This window comes from Mesoplodon densirostris, chromosome 14 (assembly GCF_025265405.1).
Source record: "Mesoplodon densirostris isolate mMesDen1 chromosome 14, mMesDen1 primary haplotype, whole genome shotgun sequence".
In the NCBI taxonomy this organism is placed as follows: domain Eukaryota; kingdom Metazoa; phylum Chordata; class Mammalia; order Artiodactyla; family Ziphiidae; genus Mesoplodon; species Mesoplodon densirostris.
In genome coordinates this window covers 8638817-8644814 of record NC_082674.1, presented here as the reverse complement: position 1 = coordinate 8644814, position 5998 = coordinate 8638817, and the positions used below count along the sequence as shown (strand labels likewise).

Genomic DNA, 5998 nt, shown 5'->3' with positions numbered 1-5998 from the left:
TGTGGCCACCTGCAAGCCAGGAAGAGAGCTTTTCACCAGAAACCAAATCAACCAGAAACTTGATCTTGAATTTCTAGCCTCCAGAATCGTAGAAATAAATTTCTGCTGCTTAAGCTGCTTGGTCTCTGGTATTTTGTTATGACAGCCCAGGCTAATACAGGGCAGTGCAAGAAGGCAATATTGGATCTTTCTTATTATGTATCTCTTACTTTAAAAATCATAAGTACTTTAAGCCTTGGTAATGGATTGACCCTGGCACTCCCCACCCCCAATGCATGTGTCACTTAGGGTAGGAAAGGTATCATGAGGAAAGAGTGGGCATCTCACAGCTCAGAGGGGTTGGCAGGAATGCCCACACCTGTCTGCTTGGTCTCCATGGATTGCAACATATTACAGTTTATATATGGCCAGATTGTGATCTTAGATAATAGAATCTTTACTATATTTTCTATGAAAATGAAAATCACGTACAGCACAGAGGTTCACTGCCAATCTTACCACTAGAATGTAAGTTCCAGGAGGGCAGGAATTGCCTGGTTTGTTCACTGCTGTATCTCCAGCACTTAGACAAGTACTTGGCACATGGTACATACTCAGTAAATAGGTATGTATTAAATAAATGATGCTAAAACTCGTGTTTCCTTTACAGACCATGATGTCTGCAGATTTTTAAATTTTGGAAACAACTTTCTAACCTCATTTTTAATTTTTACAAATGAAGGTATCAATGAGTTTTTATTTTGTTAAAATACAAAATTTCAAAACTTACCAATAAGCTCATGTCAGGGAATAGACATTTAGGCGACTCTCATAAAATACTTTTTACATGGTAGATGCCCAAAGATTGCGGTGGCTCTAGTAATTATTATTATTTGGCTAACTCTTGTGCCTGAAAGCACTGGAATGCAAGGTAGTTACCAACCAATGAAATAGTCGTATTAGTACGAGCTCCTTGTTTTACTCTTTTCTTTATTGCCTTCCATACTTCTCCCCAGAGGCCAAGATATTGCTAAGCACATAATACTTTTATGTGACAAATATAAAACTAACTGAACTTTTGGCTCAAATTCTCCTACACTGTAGTCAAGACCTCAAAATAGAACCCTTAATTGTTCTCTGATTGTTTCTACCAGTATTAGGCTTGGCTCTGTCCAGAGTTCTGTAAGTTCCCTAAAGAACAAAGCTCATTCGTTCCTCAAATATTTACTAAACACATACTATGGACCAGCCATTGTCCTGGGTGCCGGGGCGGGATGGTGAGCAAAGCAGACTTGACCCTTCACAGCACTTACCTTGTGCCACAGGGAAGATAAGACATCAAAGAAATAAATATGTAATTACAAATGTGGTGTGTCCCATGAAGTGGTTCTCGACCTTTTCTTTTTTTTTTTTGAATGAAAATTGCCTACATATACTTCAGTTCAGAAACATTTTATCTAAGCATTTCTTTCCCAAATCTTTTTGAGTCAAGAACTGTAACTATCAGAGTTCCTGATCAACAAAAGATCTCACAGTCACTCCACCATTGGTCTCATTCTGCACAAAGGGAAGAAGCTGACATTGTACTGACTTACCGAACTCGATGATGGGTAAATGCACAATTTCCAGTAGGGTTTCCTTCTTTCTTTTTTTTTTTAAATTTATTTATTTTTTGGCCGTGTCGGGTCTTAGTTGTGGCATGTGGGATCTTCGTTGCAGCGTGAGGGATTCTCTCTAGATGTGGTGTGTGGGTTTTCTCTCTCTAGTTGTGGCGTGCAGGCTCCAGGGCGCACGGGCTCTACAGTTTGCAGCATGTGAGCTCAGTAGTTGTGGCATGCGGGCTTAGTTGCCCTGCCACACATAGGATCTTAGTTCCCTGACCAGGGATCGAACTGTTGTCCCCTGAATTGTAAGGCGGATTCTTTACCACTGGACCACCAGGGAAGTTCCCTGTTCGTTTTTGTTTTTTTTTAAGAGCTTATAGACCTATTGTCTACCTTCACAGATTAGTGGTTCTCAAGCTTGGCTGTTCATCAGAATCACCTGGAGGGCTTATTAAACCACAAATTATTGGCAAATCTCCCCCTTCCCAGAGCTTCTGAGTAGGGCTGGGTGTGGGGCCTGAGAATCTGCATTTTGTGCAAGTTCCCTGGTGATGCCAAAGCTGCTGGTCCAGCAACTACAATTTGAGAACTACCACATTAGACTAAAAGGCAGACCTGAGCTTGAACAAAGTAAAAGTTGGAAGGAAGCTCATGGATTACCTAGGCCAAGCTCCTCAGGTGACAGATAGGTGAGCCAGAGAGCCAACCTGCTCAAGGTCAAAGCAGAACAAGGTAGGCAGGTCACTGGCATGTCTGTTACACAGCTTCCCAGCAAGCCCACCTTCCTGAAAACAGGCCCTTTTCGGTGGATTCGGAGGTAAACTCATCATCAAAAATCCAAGGGTATGAAATGCTGTAATGTCTTGGATTTACTTCAGGATTGCAGCGTGGGGAGGGAGGAGGAAGAAGAGACAAAATTGATAAAGTGTTCACAGTCGTTGAACTGGATGAGAGCACACAGAAGCTCAGTATATGGTCTTTCCACTTTTGTAGACGTTTGAAGTTTTCCACTATAAAAGGGTAACGGGAGTCAGTTGGATCAAGATTTGTCCTTGCACATCTCCGAGAGGACCTGGGTTCCCACACAGCCCCTGAAATATACTCCCCCCCCCGCCCCCACCAAAGGAATATTTTGGACATCTGTGACATGCCAAGTCTTGTCTGGCCACTAGAGGGAGTCAAACAAAATTAAGGCACAAATTGCTATCCTCAAGAAGCCCAGAATTTGGTGGTGTAAAGAAAATGCAAATTATTGTGTTACAGAGACAAATAAATGGCATAAAAGATAATGAAGAAGGGGCTAAGAGACTGAGAGGACTAACGCAAGGCTGCATCTTTTCCCACTGTATATCCCTGAAGCAAAACTTTTTGTGCCATTTTCTAAGGGTGGTCAAGTTTCAGAAATGTGTATTACCATCAATCAGTGATGTTTTATCAAAGTGGAAAGAACATCAAAAGCACAAATAAAAGGAAAAGCCCGAGTCTGCTAGGGTAATAGTTAAATTATAATTTATCCACACAAGAGAATACAAAATTGTAATTTAAAATGACAATATTGCTTTGCGGTTCCAACATGGCGGAGGTGATGGTGGAGACTCTCGGCTCCAACGGGGCTTTCGACAAGGGATTTATCAAAGATGTTCATGAAGACTCCCTCACAGTTGTGTTTGTTTTTTTTTTTAAGATGTTGGGGGTAGGAGTTTATTAATTAATTTATTTTTTTTTTTGCTGTGTTGGGTCTTCGTTTCTGTTCGAGGGCTTTCTCTAGTTGTGGTGAGTGGGGGCCACTCTTCATCACGGTGCATGGGCCTCTCACAATCGCGGCCTCTCTTGTTGCGGAGCACAGGCTCCAGATGTGCAGGCTCAGTAGTTGTGGCTCACGGGCCTAGTTGCTCCACGGCATGTGGAATCCTCGCAGACCAGGGCTCGAACCCATGTCCCCTGCATTAGCAGGCAGATTCTCAACCACTGCGCCACCAGGGAAGCCCTCACAGTTGTTTTTGAGAACCACTGGCAACCGGAACGCCAGGTTCCATTTAATGAAGTTAGATCACCACAACCACCTGATATTAAAAAAAGAAATTATTGGGGCTTCCCTGGTGGCGCAGTGGTTGAGAGTCCGCCTGCCAGTGCAGGGGACGCGGGTTCGTGCCCCAGTCCGGGAAGATCCCACATGCCGTGGAGCGGCTGGGCCCGTGAGCCATGGCCGCTGAGCCTGCGCGTCCGGAGCCTGTGCTCCGCAACGGGAGAGGCCACGGCAGTGAGAGGCCCGCGTACGGCGAAAAAAGAAATAAAGAAATTAGTGAAGGAGATGAAGTACAGGTGTATTCAAGAGCAAATGATCAAGAACCATGCGGATGGTGGTTGGCTAAACTTCAAATGATGAAAGGAGAATTTTATGTCATTCAATATGCTGCTTGTGATGCCACTTACAATGAAATGGTCCCATCTGAATGACTTCGGCCTGTCAATCAAAATAAAACTGTCAAAAAATACCTTCTTTAAATGCACAGTGGATGTTCCTGAGGATTTGAGAGAGCCGTGTGCTAGTGAAAATGCACATAAAGATTTTAAGAAAGCAGTAGGAGCAGGCAGAATTGTTTACCATCCAGAAACCACACAGCTAATGATACTGTCTGCCAGTGAAGCAACTGTGAAGAGGGTAAATACTTTGAGTGAGATGCATTTGCAAAGTATTCATACGAAGTTGATGTTTATGTCCAGAAATGAAGAGGCCACTAAGCACAAAACAACTTGCAGCAGCTCTTCATGAGGAATTTGTTGTGAGAGAAGATTGGATGGGCATGCCAATAGGAACACGTGGCAGTAACATACAGCAAGCTAGAAAGGCTCCTGGAGTTACAGCTATTGAGCTAGATGAAGATACTGGAACATTTAAAATCTACGGAGAGAGTGCTGATGCTCTAAAAAGGGCTAGAGGTTTTTTGGAATTTGTGGAGGATTTTATTCAGGTTCCTAGGAATCTTGTTGCAGCGTCAAGGATGGAGTTGCTGCTTGAGCTTCACTGTGCTAACATGAAGGTTGCTTTTATATGCTGCTGCTAGGGCTGCTCAGAGAAGACATACATCATGTGAATTCCCTGTCCTACTCCTTTGCGTTTTTCTTTTTACCTGTTCAGTTGCTGCTGCTTTTAAATTTAGGGTTATGGGGCAAGGAGGTGTGAAAACCCTCTAACAGTGTCTGCTGTGTTGACCGGCTTATTGCTGCCATTGCTCCCTTATTTATTCCCCTCCCCCCTTATTTATTCTTCATTGGGAACTGTTCTCTCAAGCATGCAATAGAAGAAACTTACATGTTAACCTCTTTTGACCAAAATTAATTTATTGTGGAAATAGATTGCTGATAGAGTATAAAATTTTAATTAATTGAGGATTTGGACTTAACAAATAAGATGTTGCTGTTAACTTAGGATACATCTATTCCATATAGTGATAGTTACCTGAACATCTACTTCTGTTACCAGGTAACATGACCCAGTATTGCTTTGTTACTTTATGGGTGTCTGTTTGCTTTATAACAAGTGAGTTCCTAAGGGGAAGAGCATCTTCATGTCCTCCTTTTACTTTCTCCTCTAATTACTGGATATTCAATAACTGCTATTTGACAGATTTACAAGTTAAGTGTGGAGAAGGTAAATAATTTGAATTTTATGTCATTTTACAGTAGTTCATATCTAGGAAGTCAGCAAACCATATACATGTTGTATGTAGTTGTACAGTTCTGCAGTACTTTAAAAACTTATAGGTGTAAAATGTAATACTTGTTAAATGTCAACTTTTTATTTCGGTGAAGAGAATATTCATTTTAGAAGAATCTTCAAGTCACAGGTGTGTTTTGAACAAATAGGAACTTGAAAATAAAAGCCAGATTGATGACTCTGTTAGTTGTTTGAATAATAATATATGTAACATGTCATAATTGTAAACAAATTGATGCAATTAATGCCAAAATAAGTTTTCTTTTTGCCTTCAAAAAAACAATATCACTGAAATAATAAGTATATTCATAATACAACTTTTATATTTAAAAGATATAAAATGACATATATTTTATATATATATAATTTTGGCCAATGTTTAGAAGCATATAGAACTTAATTTTAAGACCAGAAAAAACATGCCAAAGTATTAACAGTAATTATATCTGGATCATAGATTTCCAGTTTTCCTTTTTTTAACTCTTCTGCAAGTTTTTAAATTTTATGTCACAGATATAACTTCTACAACAGTCTTCCTCATTCTGTTGTTTTTGTTTTTAAGGGTAATTAGCTTTAAAGTACTATAATTTATCTGTATATTCAGAAACTGAACCAAAAAGACAAGCGTGCCCATTAAGTAGTGTACAAACTGCAGAGATTAACTGGAATCTTTTGAAGGGATTAGAGGTCTACGGAC

General features: G+C 40.7%; 1 pseudogene; it reads left to right on the top strand.

The window, feature by feature from the left end:
* Nucleotides 1–3156: 3156 nt before the first annotated feature.
* Nucleotides 3157–4648, top strand: LOC132501293 (RNA-binding protein FXR1-like; annotated as a pseudogene).
* Nucleotides 4649–5998: the final 1350 nt, after the last annotated feature.